This window comes from Dermacentor andersoni, chromosome 8 (genome assembly GCF_023375885.2).
Source record: "Dermacentor andersoni chromosome 8, qqDerAnde1_hic_scaffold, whole genome shotgun sequence".
In the NCBI taxonomy this organism is placed as follows: domain Eukaryota; kingdom Metazoa; phylum Arthropoda; class Arachnida; order Ixodida; family Ixodidae; genus Dermacentor; species Dermacentor andersoni.
The window spans coordinates 131,544,538-131,563,344 of NC_092821.1; the positions used below are offsets into that span (position 1 = coordinate 131,544,538).

At 46.7% G+C, this 18,807-nt stretch overlaps 1 long non-coding RNA gene across 2 annotated transcripts; it reads right to left on the reverse strand.

The window, feature by feature from the left end:
• Window positions 1–8,451: 8,451 nt before the first annotated feature.
• LOC129383261 (uncharacterized) lies at window positions 8,452–10,041 on the reverse strand. Of its 2 annotated transcripts, XR_008611139.2 has the most exons (3): window positions 9,780–10,041; window positions 9,468–9,666; window positions 8,452–8,809 (listed from the first exon to the last, which is right to left on the reverse strand). It is a non-coding gene; the product is annotated as an uncharacterized lncRNA (long non-coding RNA). The 2 variants fall into 2 exon arrangements; XR_008611138.2 differs by having other exon boundaries at window positions 9,468–10,041.
• Window positions 10,042–18,807: the final 8,766 nt, after the last annotated feature.

An 18,807-nucleotide genomic window follows, 5' to 3' on the forward strand; every position in this document is an offset into this window, starting at 1 on the left:
CGTCTTCTCTATTCTTTCTACACCCTTGGCCTTTCCCCAACGCCGAGTAGCAGGCCAGGACATTGATTCACGCCGACCTTTCGCTTTTTGTATTATAATAAATACCTCCGATTCTCTCAACGCGGTTGAATTAAAACGAGTTTCTCGCGTCGCTTTTCTTCTGACTCGCTCCTGTCATGTATACACAAGCTTTGAACCACCCCCGACACAGTGTGCCAGACAGCAGCAGCCACAGCACCAGCAGTGGGGAAGTCGAAGAAAGAGGCCAAGAAAGTTTCGCTTTAAAAAAGCCGAGTGGTTACTTACAAGATTTCGCATCCGATGGACACGTCCAGAGTCAGTTCTTCCAATGCGGTCACTCTGCAGAGTGCCGCTATCAGCGTCTTCCAGAGAACTTGGTTATCGCAAATGGAGTGGTCGCTCAGCGTTAGCTTCTTCAGGGTGGCGGCACGCTTGGTTAGATAACAGGCAAATAGTTGCCCTGGTGCGCCGTCATCAAAAACAGCTCTGAACACGCAGCCTCCTACAGCTAGGTTGACTATGGTAGAATCTACTATGAGCCGACAGAAAAGTTCAGGCACATACTGGGGGTTCAGTTTCAGACCCCTCACATCAAGCGTCGCGAGATTTCTGTGAAATCCTGACAGAAGCACGCTGTAGAGAAATTGAACCCCTCACATCAAGCGTCGTGAGATTTCTGTGAAATCCTGACAGAAGCACGCTGTAGAGAAATTGAACCAGCGGGTTGGGCGGATCGCCCTCGGTTCTGAAGACGAGCTCTTCTAAAGATGTTAGAGACTTGATGAGTTTGCCGATGTCAGCGTGATTGTTATCCTGGCGAGAGGTGTGATTTAGGAAGTAGATAGTCAAGCTCTTCAAGTCGGGACAATTACTGAGTGCCTCTCGCACGTGGCGGGTGCAGCAAGCGGCAGAGTAGACTTTGAAAGAAGTAAAACAATGATGACAAGTGAGGAGATCAGTCGTGAGCTTGCACGCCGCGCTTTTCACCGGGTCGTCCGGTTGAGCACAGTGTTGGTAGTTGCAGGCGGAAACCTGAACCAGTGCGAGGCGGGCGCCACCGGCCTGTCGCATATCCTCGCAGAGTTCTAAGGCGGCACCAAGGAGCACTTTGTTGATGGCTTTTTGGTGCTCGAGCAAGTGGCATCTGACGTCGCCGTTCTTGGTGCAGGGGACACACTGGCTGCTGCGCGCCGTTCTCGTTTTGTCGTAGCGCGTGCAGATTTTTGTTCACGTAGAGCTTGTAGGTTGAACACTTGCCGCGTGAGGACGTCGTTGAAATCTTTAATCAGTGTCTCCTGCGCCGGAGAGAGAAAAAAGATTAACGGGTAAATTAACAGAGGGCAGTAAGAGCCTGTATTGTTTCAATTATGTCAGACCTAAAAGTTTTTACTCGGGCGGCCGCGCGCGCTATATGTCTTGAAATCATCTGCGACGAGGACAGAGTCCGCCGTGCGCTGTGGTTTCATGACTTTGTTCGCGTTGATGCGAGACCCAGCGGGAAGGTGAATTAGCTCACTGCAGGCGCGATTCCCCACTCCAGCGTTTTGAGAGCAAGTTTGTTGTCAACGAGCGAGAGGATTTCATACTTAGTTGTGCGCGCGTGATAGCATGCTCGTTAATTTAGACGGTATTCCCGTGTTTTCAAGCTCACAGGGCTAATAAAACAATTATGCTTACTTCATATGGCTGCCCACTAATTTGCTACTACAATCGATGCGTCGCCTTGCGGGCGCAGCTGCAACTTTATTTATAGAAACAAGTTGACGAACATTCCAACTATTACGAAGTACAGTTATTCACTATACAGTTTGAACCATTATCGATGAAGCGTTGCCACCTGGGTAGGCAATCGGATTACTCGCCCTGCTGACGTCAGATGGGCTACACGCGTCAGTTGATGTGGGGCGGCTGAAAACGGGGTAGCGGCTCCGCCCCGATTGGTAGATGTGCATTTGTAAGACCTGTGGGGTTGCGCGACCCTCGCGCCTCCCCTGATGTATTTCCCGCATAGCGCGTCTCCTGTAGTGCGGCTTCGCCGCACACGCGGCGGTCCGAGTGGTACAGGCGCAGTCCGAGAGATTGCGCTAGTGTTGCGCGGCTGCGGGGTTACCCTCGGCGGGAGAGACAAGGCGCGCTCTCTGGGGTTGGAGACAGCAAGCAGCATGGACGTGCCGTGCCGCGGGTGGAGCGACCCTTTTTCCCGGCGGGTCGGCGCGCGGCGGAGGACGTCTCCCGCGAGCGCGCGGCGACCGATGCATCTGCGAGACCGCCTCGCGTGGCCGCCTTGGAACGCGCCACGATTCGCGTGACTATACACGCGAACGACCAGGCGTTGGGATCCAGCATGGAGCGAACATATTCGCTCGCGAGGACGCGGTGAGTCGGACTTCTAGATTTGTCGCGCGCCTATCGGCATGTTTTGGGGATAGGAACTCGGCTAGCAGGCATTGATCTATGAAAGGTGCAATAAATGCCCTTGTGACTGTTTGCACTAATGTGTTGTCGTTCCTTTGTCCCCAAGAGTACGGAGGAGGAGAACCCCGTATCTCCCACAGACCTTATAACAAAATTACACGCTCTACGCGGAACAGTTAAACTCGTCTCTTAAGAGGAAGCTTTAGCGCGGGTGCTCTAAATACATGTAAAAGGAGAATTCGTTTTTCTTGGCAACCACTGCACCAGATTTTTGATTTAGGTTGTCAATATTTGAATAAAAATTTGTAAAGATCAAACCTTTTCAAAAAATGAAACTATCAAGTTTATAACCATGTAGCTCGACAAAAAAATGATAATGGACTTCCGCGAATTGCACCTAACAGTACATCTAAAGCGCACAAAATTGATATGTCACACATGAACATAAAAAAATTCAGCAATATGGAAATACAGCGTCTGCAGAACCCTTAGAAACGACGTAATAAATTCACGTAAGATATAAAATGACGTATGGAATTTGTCCGCTTTGAATGATCTAATGGATGCCGTTTACAGAACCGCGATATCTGTTCGTGATGCAGAACTATGAATTTCTAAACTTCACGCTTCTATTTTTTTTTTCAAACCGTCGAATATTTGAATATATCTTCAACAAAATTCAGGCCGTAAATCGAAATACCGCTTCCAACAGTCACTAGAATTTAACTTTATCGCTCAAATCCAACAAATTTCATTAAAATTGGTCCAGCGGTTATCCCAGAAATACGTTTTTGCGTTTTACATGTATTTGAATAGGCCGCGTCGGAGTTGGGCCCGAGCTAAAGCTTCCTCTTAATGATCACAAGGACCTATCATAACGACTAAGTACGTTTGTGCAATATCGACAAAATCGTTTCAGGCTTTTTCGCAATGCACATAAAACCCCTTTATAATTTCGAAGTAGCGACACTATTCCCTCGGCACTTTCCTCCTCTATCCTCCTCGCCCGCCGGCTGCGCACGGCACGCTTTTGCTCCTGGGCTCCCGTGTACGGGCCGCAGCATTCTATGGAGGCGCGTTATTTTGGGCAGTTGCGCACTCCAATGGTGTCGAAAATTTTTTTGAAATACTGACGGCAGCGTCGATAATGCTGAAGGCAACGTTTATGAAAAGGTTGATGTTTTCTTAAAGCCGTATGAACGGGATACGCTGATGTATTCGGGTAATGCTCGAATCATAGTCGTAGTTGCCAGAGGTGATTCTAGCTGTCCTATTCTGAAAGGCTTCCAATATACGGATTAGATAATCTTGATATGGTGGCCATGTGGATGAAGCGTATTCTAGTCATGGGCTACGCAAGTTTCTACGCCGGTAGCCGGGATTGAGAAGCTTTGTGGGAGACATTTGCTACAGGCGTTGTCCAGGATAAGTTCGATTAAAGGTAAACGCCGAGATATCGGTACGATGGGGCAGTCAAAACTACGGTATTATTAAACCAATAGCGAAACACTGAGTCAGTGCGCTTTCGACTCAACGAGATTAACTTGTATTTGGAGGCGTTAAGGGACAGTTGATGTGATCAATGCCAAATGAAGTAGAAGCTGATTCGTGACTTTGGCAGTGGTGGTGATTGGAGCCACGAAAGGGAAAGGTTGTTCAGGAACAAATGACACATCGGAACAATATTCCTGTGTGAAAACAGAGTCAAAAGATGCATTGAAAGCAACCGCAGAATCATCAGAAATTGTTTTGAATTGTGTATTGTAATGCGACTACTAGCCTTATTTTGCTAGACTTTTTTCAGGATTTTCGAATAAGTGAGGGTAAGTCCTGCTAATGTTTCTTCTTGGCTGCGCTTAATGCTTTACAGTAAACTGGTAAGCAATTCTTGTATTTATCACAGTAGGATGCCGAATTCTTACATTTCGCAGTATTGTAGAAACGTTTTTTTATTTCGTAATGTTCGAAGTTTAGTAAACTAAAGGTCAGTTTTATCGTTGGATTTAGAGATTATAGGGACATACTTGTCAACTATTTCGATATTTGTTGCTCATAAATACCCCAATTCTCATTCGCGGTCCGTGAGGCAGACGACGGCAGAAATGGTTCATTATAAAAATGTTCTAGCTCGATGCCGAGTCTATAGTAATTACCACGGTTAAATCCTGAATAGTTTTAGCCACTGAACCTGTAAAAGTTAAATGTAGAATAATTATAAAATTAAGAAGTTTGTGGTCGCTAAATCCTATGCAAGAAATCGGAGGAGTAGTCTCTCGTGCAGTCCTTAAAACCAGGTCGAATATGTTGGTACCGCGGGTGAACTGGTTAACAACTTGTGTTCAGTTGTAGTGAAGAGGCAAATCGAGAAAAACTGATGAGGCGCGACATGCGGTAGACATGGAAGATCAATCAATGAGCGGACAATTGAAATTGCCAATAAGGTATATTATGTCAGCTGAATATAGTTGTGTAGCTCGCCATATGTTATCGCGTAGTTCCCTAGAAAAAGAAGAGTCCGCGCCCGGTGGGCGATAACATGATCCTAAAAGGATTTTAGCGTGAGATGTGATGCCTACAGCTCAAGTAAGTTATTGCTACTGTAGGGTTATAATCGAGGGGAAACGATAAGAGTGTCTTTTTCACCGCTAATAACACGCCTATATACTCCTCCTCTAACAGCACGGTTTCTAACAGACACGCTTTTAACAGCATGGTTTAACAGCACACTGCGTTTTTCACCACTTTTAGAACACGCCGTCTCCTCTTTTGCCAACACGGCCACACCGATATATGTTACAGTTGCCCTTGTCTCAGAAGAGTTCATTAGTTACGTCTGGATAGAGCCAGGTCTCCGACAGCATTAATATGTCAGCATCACTATTATCTAAATAACACAACTCCTCCCTCTTGGGCAGTAGACTTGGAATGTTACGAAAAGACAGATAAGGATGGAGACTTTAAACGGCTCCGCTTACGCGTGTTAGCCTCCAGCTATCTCGTAGACAGCCCAACTACGTTGCTAGAATGATCAAAAACCTAGGTATTAGTATCAATGTGAAGCTTATCCACGGATAGCTTGAACGGTTTATTTTGGGCCTTATCGTATGCCAGAAGCTTGCGGCGCGCTTGTCGCGTTTTCGTAAAAAAACCTTCGCGTATGCAAAAAAGTGGACCCCTTAAGCTTACGTGCATTTGACAAAATTTTTTCTTTGTCCTTGAAAAAGGTAAACTTGGCAATGACAGGCCTATATTTATCCTTGATAAATCTGTCCAGCCTGTGCACTCGCTCTAATTGCGAACTTGTTACGGAAATGCCGAGGTGATGGGAACCCCTTGGGGTGATCATCTAGGCCAAAAAAGAAGGTTAGAGCGATGCAACCTCTGTGACGCATCATCGCATCTATTCGTAATTTTGGACAGCTGGTTCGTCACATCACGCAGAACATCAACCGAACCATAGTGCGGTCACAGACAAAGAAGCATTGGATTCTTCCAGGGAATTCAGCTCGGTACTTAAACTTCTAATTTCGTTGTCAGCCGCTTTCAATTTGTCAGACATGACACGAAGGGCGTCAGTATCCGCAGCAGCCCCGTCTGCAAGACGTGCAACATCGGCTTTGTCAAGCATTTCTACTTTGCGCTTCAGCCGTTTAATTTCGATCTCGGCGGAACCATGTTTAGAAAGTAAAGCTTCGCCACTTTTCTCGAGATCACGTATTTCACTAAGGGCAAGAGCTAATGCGTCGGCCTCCGACATTCGTAGGACCAAGATTCGACTCCGCAGCACCCGCTAGCATGAATAAAAGTTCGCGCATGGTACTACATACATACGCACAACACAAGACCCGCTGCAATGAATCCCTAAGCTCTGGCGGGCACGGCACCGCATGGTCGCTACCTCTTACACAAGAAGCATTATTCAAATGACCAACCTGAAAGAGCAAAGGCCGTAAACGTGGCATCCTTCCCGCGATGTCGACTCCGAACCGGCTAGTGACAGACTGGCACTTATACCCGGTACTGCGCAGGCCCTCTATCGTGACGGGAGAGGCATGTTGCCAGATGAGAAGCTTTAAAGTTTTAAAAAACAGCGGAAGGACAGCAGAGAGGACAGAAGCGTATCGGATCCCCCTTTCTTGTGGTAAATATTACGTCGGACAGACGGGCCACTGCATTAATGAAAGAGTGAAAGAGCACATGTACAATGTTGACAGCTTTAAACAGGGTTGGCTTTCTGCCCACTGCTGCACGTGCGGATGTAAGCCAAGATACAAAAAAAATGTAGCATCATTGCAAAACACAGTGATCGTGTCACGCGGGAGATAATCGAAGCGGGAAAAATTCTGTTTCAAAGATGGGTGGGTCAGCACCCGTTTTGTCGCGCTAACTGACAAGGAGGTCAGATACCTCGGACTGTCGATGTCACGTTGAATTTTGTATAGCTTTGTCACGGTGTTCTGCGCAAGGTTGGCATGCCAATGTGTGGATATAAAATTGCTATGCTTTCTGAAAAGAAAATAAACTGTTGGAAATAAGCGCTTCGTTCCCTCTTCTCTCCTCTTTGCTGTGTTTGCGCTATTTTTTCAAACTTTAAAGCATGTTTTACCAACAAGCCCAATCCCACACACTTCTTAATCAGATGAGGAGGTAATTTCCATCCAAGACTGAAATACCACTGGACGATAGACGCCCGCGTCTCGGTCGCGCGGGCATTGCTGAAGTGATTGCAAATAATTTCAACTTCCGTCTGTTGAGCACTGTTAAAAAATGGCCAAGCTATTTACATTGCTGCCTCTATTATATATAGTAGGGGACGTACTAGTAAAGTTGTGTGTGCATGTCGTGTTTGTGCTATGCGGTGATATATTTTATTTCCGCACAGTGTCGATGGAAGTCCGTTGTCACCAACAGAGACAACACGGATTTGTATCTAACATATTGTGGGAAACTGCAAAAAATGACATTAGCTAACACGCATCGTATGTGCGACGATTTTTTCCGGCGTCACATACGATGTCGTTTCCAATTACCTGCTCAGTGTCGCTTACATGGCTAGGCAGACGCTGCCCTTTCACCGCATTGCAGCCATGAAAATAATCGTCAAACTAAAGGAAAATAGAAGCGTGTACATTGTCCTTCAAATAAAACGTCCACGTAGGCACACACCGCGCGCGGTACGAAACGTGCCCAAACACGCGCAGTGCAAGAGGCAATCAAGGAGGCGTGAACGAGAGATGGGAGAGGCGTACACCCGCTAGTTGAATTTTGCCCCGCATGCGGCGCTCTTACGCCCGCGCGACAGCGCCGCTCGGCGGTGCCGTTCTTGTTTTTACACCGTTTTTTCATGGGTGCCACCCAAGGAGGATATATAAAACTTGCTGGAGTGGAAGCCGCCTATACGCGCCTATGGGCAAGGGTGAAGCCGCGCCGAACGGCCGGCGGCCATCTTACCAGAGGCAAAAGGCAACGGCGCAACCGCGCCTGTCCGCGCTTCTACTTTTTCGCGCTGCTCATGAAGGCGCTAGCATTCAGAAACCAATGAAAACAAGTGCTTCTGGTTGTAAACGGTTATCTCCCATCAACTGTAGCAGCCAACTGGCGTGAAGAAGGCTATTTAACTGCGGAAATATTAAGGAGAAAAGCATAGCGCAGCCGCGCTTTTTCGCGTTTACAAAGCAACGCTAACGAGCGGTTCTAGTATTAAACGTCTATTTTTCTTCAACCAGAGGGAAACTGGCATGTACAAGGCAGTTTGCCAGTTCAAATATTAAGCAGAAAAGCTTAGCACTGCCGCGCTTATGCTTTTCCGCGCTGCGGATGACGTTGCTCGCATTTACAGAGCAACAAAAACGAGTGGTTCTAGTTATATCCATTTATTTTCCATCAGCTAGCAGAACTGGCATGTAAAAGGCAGTGTAACTGTACAAATATTAAGGAGAAAAGCGTAATGCAGCTGCGCTCGCGCTTTTTCGCTTTGCTGATGCAGCTGCTCCCATTTAGAAAGGAATGCAAATCTGTGGTTCTAGTTGTAGTCGTTTATTTACCATCAACCAGCAGCCAACTGATACGCAGAAGGAAGTTCAAATGAGCAGATATTAAGGAGAAAGTCTCACTTAGAGTCAAGAACACCATGACAAACACCCTACTGGTGATTGAAAATAATCACCCTCGACAAAAGTGGTCTCACTTTGTTTTTGATCAGTTCACAGTTTCGTTCTTTCGTCATGTGGTGTATTCTCACTTTTATATATTCTTCAGCGATTTTCTTGCAAAAAATATAAATGTGGTTATCAAGTGGATCAAGATCAAGGATGTGGTCCTCCAGTTTCTGGAACCAGTCTTCATGCTTGCGGCCTGGACGCTTCCATTTCACCTGAAATAGACGCCATATGTACATCTGATATGAGTCTCAAGTCAGAGAAAAATAAGAGCAGTAGTAAAGCTATGCCTCGTTTGCTACCAAAACTTACTGCTTCATAAAGGTGGATGTATGTTATTTTCAAATTTTGCTTAAGCATCTTTTCAAATCATTAGCCTGTTTATTTTGTTTAGCATCTGAGCTTGCATATTAATTAATCTCTTTACGTCACCACCGACGCGCGCTTACTGAACAGATTTGCAGACTGGAGCCGCATCTGCAGCCTACGGTTATGAGTAGCAGTTTTCGTACTTTTTATCCTATGAAAATGAAAAAAAAAATTGAAGCTGTGCAAAATCTAGGCGCAATAGCGGTCTCTATCCAATGTCATGGTTACAGCTTAGCTGAGGCGACCCTGCCAGACGGCAAATTTGGTGTAATTTTCATAGAATGTCATTCAAAGGTAATATTAGCTGTGACAATGGTAAATTTAATGACATTAGTTGAAAACGACATCCGCGGTCTAATGAGCTCGAGAAACTCAGTCGCATTTCTCGCTTTTGCAGCTGGCAGGGCACACAGTGTTGATTTTTATCCGACTTATCACGGTCACTTCTTCTCAACGAAAACGAGACCGCCACAAATACATCGCGCGACGTTCTAACATACTCACGGGCTTCTGTAGATGCTCCGGAAACGCAGGGAACACAGAAGGAACACTACCCGCACGCAGTCGTGTTGTCTGTCCGGTGCGGTCGAAGCACTCCGGCGCGAAATGCACACAGCAAAGGCGATCTCCATCTTTCGCATGCCACCTTTCACGGCGAACAGCCCCCTCCCACAGGCTCCGCAGCTCCGGATCTTTTGGAAACCTGTCGGCAATTCCAGGACTATTAGTCGTTGCGCACACACACACAACTTATCAGTTGACATCCATCGGCAACGCGAGCGTAGTGGCTCAATGAACGTGTTCTCGTGTACTTACAGGTGAAACGTGAGGCCACAACGCTTCTTCAGCCTGTTCGCACATCCGTAGGCAACGCAAGAGGCAACCATAATCAAATCGATGGTGTTTACATGCCCCTCACATCAAATTGCACTGCATACCAACTCACGAAAACAGCAGCGAGAGCCGGTGCCGCCGGCGCCGAGCGCGCTTTCTGCCTCTGGTAAGATGGCGGACGGAGGCTTCAGTCGGAGCGCGCTCTCTCCACTCCAGCAATTTTTATATATCCTCCTTGGTGCCACCATATTGCTACGCAGTGGCGCCATCTATGGGCAGTCGGCATACTGACTTGGGCGAGCGTTCCGTTTTACCTTGCAGGTATACGTTCGGCGATAGTATCTGGTGTTTGTTTTTCGCGCTCGCATGATCTATTTAGCATGGCGTGCGTCTTCTACGCGCTAAATGGCTCTTTTAGACGTACTGAAGTGGGTTAAGTCGGTATGGCCGGACTTTCTGCTGGCGCTGAGGTGGACGGAGCACGTAGCGCGATGTGTGCGCGCACATATTTGAGCCCACAATCAGCCTCGGAGATGAATTGTGTATTTCTGAATGTTCTATCCCCTGATGTGACCTTATTGCAGTATTATCCACCAGTTCTGAGCTGCGGTTTAGGAGAAATGAAACATACGCGACGATCAAAACAGCGTGGGTACCGTTCTGCTACGATAGGAGCTGTGCTGTTATACTTTCACAAGCGTCCAAACTGTTCGCTGGAGGTTACATTGCGTGACTATACTTGGTTCGATGGATTAGGTTTCCACCAATTCATAAAATAGTTTGGGCTAGTAATAGCCACATGCCTTACAGTCTGAATTAAGCGTGTTCAGCAAAGCGACCGTTTACGAACTGCCCGAGCGTCCTAAGCAGTGGTAGGTGCTGGATTACCGATATCTTTGTTCTAAATAGCGCATGGCCCAAGCATAAGGCATCAAAGGTTATATATCGTTATATATATCAGTGGTCATAATAATAAACGTAGTGTGGCATGACTATGTGAGATCGTATTGCGGCGTTAGCCCGTTTACTCTTGCTTTTTTGAGAAAAAGGATGATAATCGAATTTTTTTTGCGATTGTGTTCTTTCCGTTCTCTACGACGCACTCACACGTATTACGAAAATTTTGTCCTCAAAAATAGCCATCACATTCTTTTTATACGAACCCTCTCATATATTAATGCTGTATAAAAGCCAAAAAGACAATTCCAAAGCACACAGCTTATATGTGTATCATGCTGGTTCACCAACCGCAGTGATCGCTGTGTTGAGCAGCGCCGTAGGCCTCATGCAAGAAGTCATAGTAATTTCAAACCTACTAGACTTGAAATGCGTGAGAATGATGCCAGTGTATCACAAATATTTGATAGCGCCTGCCGCTTAGATGTTTCGTAGTTGCCTCAGGCTGGCCGTGCACGATAATGCGCTCTTATGTTTTGTGTTTTACTCCCTACGCCAAGCTATCAGACAGTGAGCTGATTTACCAGTTAATGCTGGTAACACAGAGACACTGGTTTTCTTTGTTGAATTGAAATCGATATAAGCAAAATAGTTCACAACATATAGACACACCGCGACTGACAATGCGCGTACAGCGCGGCTGATTATGCGCGTCACATTTTTGCGCCCCCAACACATATTTGTGCCTACTGTAGTTACCCATGCACCGAAAGGCATCCCTGACGACTTTATATTAACGGACATGGCGTAAATTTCACAAAGTACGGTCTAAAACATTCTGAAATCGTTCCGCAGCACGCGGTAGCAATACTTTTAAGCAGCGCCGCGCGGGATCGCAGAAGTAAGAGAGGAGGAAAGGCTCGCCGCGCGCCCTATTCTCCTCGCCCGATGAAAAGGTCTATAGTGCCAAGAATTCTGCTCCAATTTTCTGGGGGGGGGGGGGGGGGGGTCACGGTTAACTACTCCATCAAGTGTACAGTGAGGCGACGCCAGGGATCTCTAGAGGGCATTGAGCGCATTCGACTCAGTGCAAAGGTCCAAACGAGTTTATCGCGTCACCTATCCTCTCTGCCGCGCACCTGGAATGCATGTGCATGCTCTGACTCCTCGCCCCGCCCCCACATGACGCGGCGTGCAAGGAAGCAGTGTGTCCCCTGTGAAGGAGGCGAAATTTCCGAGCAAACTGCCCCTATTTTCACTAGTGTGAATATTGCCATTACACAAAACAGGCTCTCTGTACTATTTTGCTCCCCGCTTTGGGTTTTCTTCAATTATGTTCCCACCTCGTTTCACCGTGCCTTCTTTCTGGCCGATGTTCTGGTGACAGCCATGGCAATGCGCTGACAGCGGAATTCTCTCTTTTTTTTTCTTTCTTTCTTTGGACAAGCACGAACGTAGTCGATTTTTTTTATCCGGGTCAGACGCCAGACATATAAAACGAACACTCCAAGTAGAAAGTCACGACTAAAGCGTAGCCCTTACGCATCCCTGCGCAGTCTCAACGACCTGTAGCCAAAGCTTCCTTGTAGGAATACGCAACATCCGCCCGACCCACCCCCACCATGGTTAGCATACGCACCACATGTGTCGACGAAAATTCCAAAGCCCTCTCAGTGTCGTAGTTAAGGTTAATGACTAATAATGGGAGGTGTTTAGTTAAGTTCTAGGTCGCGCCCAGTTCTGATGCCGCCTATTCAAATACACGTGAAACACAGAAGTGCTTTCCTCCGATAACCCTTGGGCCAATTTTAATGAAATTTATTGCACACTTGCGACGCACTTGGCGCCCGCGTCCCGTGCCAATTTCTGGACTCCTTTCCTCGTCAGAGCTCGTGCTTTGGGACGCTGCGTATGACGTCATATATTCGGGATCGGACCACGTTCCCCAGTACTTTAACCGTAGAAGGCAGCGCTACGTAGAAACAGTGCAACGGTGCTCGTAGTTCATTAACGGCCCATGTTAATCATGCCTCGACATTTCTTCGACGCGGTAACAATGTCGTCGTCGTACTCACATAGGCCACATGACATTACCTATAGTGCAATTGCGATTGTATAACACTTAGTCGCAGATCGCGTCACAATTCATGTTTTTCTTGCGGAAGCCCGGTTTAGTACCTGTGTAGAGCCCAACGATCGGCAGGTGTCCAGAGGGCCCCAGTAAAATTGAAGCCATCGTCTTCAAGGCTGTCGTCGGCGTACTGCCTTTTTCTCACACAGGAGCGCTGGCATCGCACAAACAACTAATCAATCTACACAAACGCATTAGTTCACCCGGTAACGCTTGGCGCAGCTCCAAATAATGCTGGATAGCAGGGTATCTACAGACTAACATTGATTCTGAAAATATATTCGAATAACATGACACCGATTCCCGCAGTGCGTTGGATCAGTGCAATTATTTATATTTTTCCGACCACCTTACACGTGTTTTTCTTTCGGCGTGTAGGAATCTTCATTTTTCTTTATTTGGTAGTTAGCAGAGGCCGGCTCCATGGTGCGGTCATTTCTTGGAATGACTGGCGCTAGTTATGCTACGCGTGTCTTCATTTCCACTTCGAACACTCTTTGTTCAGTGCCAGTATGTGTGTTCGACGCGTCTCCGAGTTTTGTCGGCTGCACTCGACGACATGTCTGCGAAACATTCCTGGCGTTCAGTTGTCTAGTTGCCTGCGCGGTGAGTCATCGCCCGTGACAAATACATCAGCACTCGACAAGGTCTAGGAGGCGACTTTAGATACATAGCTAAAAAGGAAATCTGCAGATGGGCTCCTCTCCCAACACCACGGAAAGGGGGACTATCGGAGCCGGAAGAGCATGCAGGCCACGTGACTATACGCCATGACGTCGGCCTGATTGGCACCGGTCGGTCACTCGCGCTGCCTCTGGGTGTGTGGTGGACCACTGGAGAGACCTGATTGCTACTCGCGGACATGACATTCTACCAGAAGGTGAGTGTTGAAATTTATTCTTCATTCTCTTTTTTACGTTGGATAAGAGATTATAAACGTTTATGTTGCATTTTATTGCGCTAGAAATAAAAAAATGAAATTGGATACCATGATTTATTTCCAGGCGACATATATCATCGTTCCCCAAACTGAGCTTCCATGCCAGGATTTTCTGTGCCAGAAGAATAATAATTCATTAGCTTTCTTTCTGTTTTGTTGACATCATTGATTGATATACTGATGCGAACTAATATGCTATACTCCAGAAGTAGGGCAACAAAGCTAGAGAGCGCAATGCGTACGTGATGCATTGTGCGCATTAACTTAAGAGCCACGTGTAGTTTTCATTACGACAATCAATTACAACGTTAGTAGCGCCTTCGCCACTGTTAGCGTTATGTAGATGATTTACCCTTCATGCTACGTCAGGCAAACGGCTTTCAGGGAAGTTCTTGCACCTTTAGACGAGCAAATGCACTTCCTTTACAGATGGGAGGAATCCATATCACTTGAATTTGAGCAGTGAAATATATTTTTCCTCTGGAACAGATGTATGAAACCATATTACAGTTCTTTTCGTGGAGCCAAAGCGGGGAACTGACCTCAATATCCTTTAGCAGAACTGATAGTTGGGCGAGTTGGTACGTATTCATAGTAAAATATTTTTGCGCGCACAATTGACAAGGACAAGTGTGTCCCCCTTCACTGTGTCCTTGTCAATTGTGCGCGCAAAAATATTTTACTATCAATATCCTTTAATTGTACATGTGTCAGTATTGGGCGTTATGGTATCTGAGGTCAGATCGGACGACACCCAAGAAGCGAACTTCGCTTCAGGGCCGAAGGCGTGCCCTTAGATACGATGACCGCGACGATAGCCGCACCACTACGCATCCCACCAATTTCCCTCTCGTGATATGGTTACTTCGATACGATGCGTGACTGAGCGTCGACGTTGAACAAAGAAAGCTAGAACTAGATTAAGATGGCATCAGTAAAACGGCCCCTGGCCCATCCTCTGACAAAGCCTAGATAGCCAAAAAACGAAATCAACAGCCTCGCAAGCGATTCCCAGATTTATTTTGTGGTGAGAAGATTTGCTCGTTTTCTCACTTGCGCTGTCTGCTGTGCTGTCTGCTGCGCTGTCTGCTTCACACTTGAGGGGCGATTCTGTTGCTTTTCCACCCACGCTCCAACCAGCCGCCGGTTACAAAGGACCATGGCTTCAAGATCAGCGGAGATCAATGCTAGTACAGAAACTTCCGGGAGTGGGCGGGTCGTTGACCTCGGTGATGGGGCGTGGTTTGGACTGTCGTGCGATACAACCCTTATCTCCTTTGCCGCATCAGCGTATATATTATGTTGAACAAGGAGTTTCAAGTGCGACATGTTACCGTGATGTTGCGAACGATTGTTCAGGAGAATGCCATACCGCAGGGCTGCATTTTACCTGCGACACTTCTTGTTGTGAAAATGAAATGATGGACTATGATCTCCTTGGTCTGCGGCGTACGACAGTCGACGAATGTTTGTACCTCAGCGGTAAAACATTCTTTGAGATTTGTCACCTTTTCCTTTCTTAGTTCTTCCCCTCCTTTCAACCTTCCATTTGCATGTTTCTGTCTCCTACTTCCTGAAGAACAAGCAGGCGCCGTGCCCCTTCAGGTGGCGGTTGCCAAACTGCTCCTCGCTTACTTTTTCCTGTCTAGTGTATATATATTTTCAAGACAAATAATAAGATTATGCAGATCCCACGAACTGTGGGAATTGGTGTGAACGATGATTTCCGTACTGGATGCTTTGATTGACGATAACTAGCTGTTGCGTTGGCGACAAAAGCTTAGTTTCTTCAACGTTTTGTCAAACACGAAAGTGGTGAGTTGATTTTAAACGTCACCTTGCGTGCACCGCTGCTGTTTGTCTGCGTAGTGCACAGAACACAGAGGGAGAAGTGTTTGCCTGGGGTGTTCTTGTGCGCCATAGTTCATAAGCCCCGAGAGGGTTGAGCGTCATCATTGCCTCACATTTGACATCGCATTGTGGTAGCAGTATTAAACTTGACTTCGATCATGGGACTGTACGTGTCAAACCCCCAATCGGATTATGAGGCACGCCATAGTGGCGATCTCCGGATTAATTTTGACACCACGGTGTCCTTCCATCATCTTTATCATCAGCTTATTTTATGTCTACTGCAGAACGAAGGTCTCTACCTGCGATCACCAATTACCCCTGTCCGGCGCCTACCGATTCCAACTAGCGCCTGCAAGTTTCCTAATTTCATCACCCCACCGAGCCTTCTGCCATTCTCGGTTGCGTTTCCCTTCTCTTGGCACCCATTTTGTAGCCCTAATGGTCCACTGGTTATCTAACCTACGAATTACATCACCTGCCAAGCTCCATTTCGTGCTCTTAATGTCAATTAGAATATCCGCTATCCCTGTTTGCTCCCTGATCCATACCGCTCTCTTCCTGTCTCTCAACGTTCTGCTTAACATTGTTCGTTTCATCGTTCTTCGCACAGTCCTTAACTTGTTCTCGAGCGTCTTAGTCGCTTTCCAGGTTTCTGCCCACTATGTCAGCACTGGCAGAATGCATTGACTGTACACCTTTCTTTTTAATTACAGTGGTAAGCTTCCAGTCACGATCTGAAAATGTCTGCCGAATGCGCTCCAACCCATTTTTATTTTTCTGTAAGTTTCCTTGTTATGATCAGGGTCCCCTGTGAGTAATCGACCTAGGTAAACGTACTCCTTCACAGACTGTAGAGGCTGACTGTTAGAGGCTGTAGAAGTGTTAGTGTGGGAGGTGTTGGTGGGTGAGGCTTTGGGGCATTGCCAGATAATATGATCGAGGTCAGCGCGGGCCTCGCACGCTTTGCAGAGTGGGGAGTATGCATCGGGGTAAATGCGGTTGTAAAGCACGGGGTTCGGAAAAGTTCGTGTCTGAAGGAGTCGCCAAGTGGTGGATTGGGATTTATTCAGTGTTTTGTGTGATGGGGGGTAGCGTAACCGCTCTCTGCGATAGTGCAGGAGAATTTCTCTGAACGTGACCATTCGCTCACGCGCGTGACCGCGATGCAGAACAGAGGGCTGGCCGGGATCGGAAGACTAACGTGAACTTTGTTTTTGTACGGCGCCGTTGTTTGTCCTTTCCTTGCTTTTCTTTCATCAATCTTCCAATCGCGTCTTACCAGTGGCGTAGCCAGAAATTTCCATATTGGGGGGGGGGGGGGGCGCACGCTGCATCTCGGCCTCCTCCTGATAGAATTTGTCCAAGAGTCAAATACAGGAATAATAACTGCATTGCCCTTCCGAAAGATGCTGCAAACGAATTCTTGAACGCTACGCACTGTCAAGACAGGTAAAATACGTATTTTTTCATAAAAGAATACACTCATATGTTCCAAAAATTGTGTCCGAAATAACTGACATCAGTGCTTGCATATTTTTTGTATATTTAGTAAGTCAAGAGAATATCACACGTACTTTGGAACTATATCAGTTCGAAATCAGCAAAGCAGTGTATGCCGCTGATAAGAAAAATGTAAAGGCCGTGACATGAACAAGTTGAGGACATACGTTTTAATGAACGTTCGTCAGTCAAGAACCTGGTCTACATTCTTGTACATATACAACGTCCAGGGGAAAATTTCAATGATGCTGTGATTTGTTCCAATGTATCGCTCAGGAGAAGCTGTAAGCGGTCGCGTATTTTGAGTAATTGCACCGAAATTATAGTCACAACAGAAAGCACATATAAAAAGCAGGAGTTCTGCAAAATATACGAGGGTGCGAGTCAAATAAAAATGAGGCAATGCGAATATATGACAAACGGGGTACTTTATGTAGAAGTAGTCTCCGTGAGCATTTAGACATTTGTCACACTGACTAACGAGTCGCGTGATTCCCGTCTCATAAAACTTCTTGGGCTGCTGCTTCAAAAAGTCCGTAACTGACTCTTTCACGTCATCGTCCGACACGAATCTGGTTCCCTTGAGCTGTATTTTCATTTGCACCAAAATGAGGAAGTCGCCAAGCGACAGGTCTGGGCTGTATGGCGAATGTTGCAGCGTACTCCCGCTCGAATTTTGTCAGTTTTGCTTTAACCACATCACCGACGTGGGCACGGGCAGTGTCGTGGGGCAAGATGAGCCCATTCGTCAATTTTCCACGTTGTTCGATCTTGACTGAGACACGCAGCCGATCTGGCTTTTCAAAATATCGGAAAAGAATGATAGTCGCTCTAGGTTTAGCAAATTTTATCACTATAGGACCCTGACAATCGAAAAAAAAAAAAGTCAACAACACCATTCCGGTGGAAATGACGGCCTTTGCTTTCTTTGGGGGTGGTGAATTCGAATGTTTCCACTGTAAGCTTTGCCGTCGTGCTTCAGGCTCCTAGTAGTGGCGCCATGGTTCGTTCCCGGTCACAATTGCAGACAAAAAGTCGTCACCCGTCCTTCACCCTCGTTGTGGTACCGGATCAGATGTGTCAAGGCAGCACCGAACCTCTCCGTGTTCTGGTGGCGATTCAAAAGTTTGGGCATCCACTGCGCACACAAGAGCCGATAGCCGAGATGTTAAGGAATTATGGTGTGAACCGAACCATGACTCATGTTCACACGCTCTGCCAGTTCATCGATGCTTATTCTCCGTTATTGTCTAATCATCGCATCAATATTTGCAATTGTGTTGGTGGTGATTGTACGGTGGCTTTCACCCGGCCTTGAGTCATTTTTGCAATTTCACGCCCTTGTTTGAAGCGCTTGCTCCAACGCTTCACAGTGGCCAATGAAATGCAATGTTCAACGTACACGGCAGCCATACGGCGACTAAATTCTTTATCGGAAGGACCTTCAGCTGTCAAAAACCTCACGACACCAGGCTGTTAAACTTTTGGTCACATTTGAGCATGGTCACGCAACCATGCTCAACCCAGCGTATTAGAGCATTAAAGACCTTCATCCTCACACCTGGGTGTCACTTTTGTAAATGCAAGATGTCTGTCTGCTACACGCATGCTTCGCAGCAACGTGAACAAAACCATCATTGCGCGGGGTTGGTTGGCTCGCTTTCACTTGACTCGTCCTCGTACATTAG